Raw genomic sequence first — 431 nt, forward strand, 5'->3', positions numbered from 1 at the left:
TATTTTCAAGTCTCTCTTTTCGTTTTTTAGCAGTTTCTTCAGACATCCCTTTTCTACAACTGTCTCTCTTATTTGCAAGTCTCTCTTTTCGCTTTTCAGGAGTTTCTTCACACATGTTTTTCTTACAAGTATCTCTTTTGTCTGCAAGTCTGCTTACCCTCTCATTGGCTGTTTCTGTATTTTGACTCTTTTCTAGTAATCTCTGTGCTTGAGATGTCTACATTGTTTGTTTTCATTGGTTTCTGATAACTTTCTCTTTATGTATCTCGGTTTGTTTTTATGTTGACCATTTTTCTCAGTCACTGTTGAAACATAGTGCAACTCATTGATATATCCAATAAAAATTGTCTTCCGTCCTTCCTGATCAGCAACAGGAGTTAGCACTATACCTTCAGGTGAATCTATAGTAGATTCTGTGATATGAATGACAC

Source organism: Montipora capricornis, chromosome 3 (assembly GCF_036669925.1).
Source record: "Montipora capricornis isolate CH-2021 chromosome 3, ASM3666992v2, whole genome shotgun sequence".
NCBI classification, from domain to species: Eukaryota; Metazoa; Cnidaria; class Anthozoa; order Scleractinia; family Acroporidae; genus Montipora; species Montipora capricornis.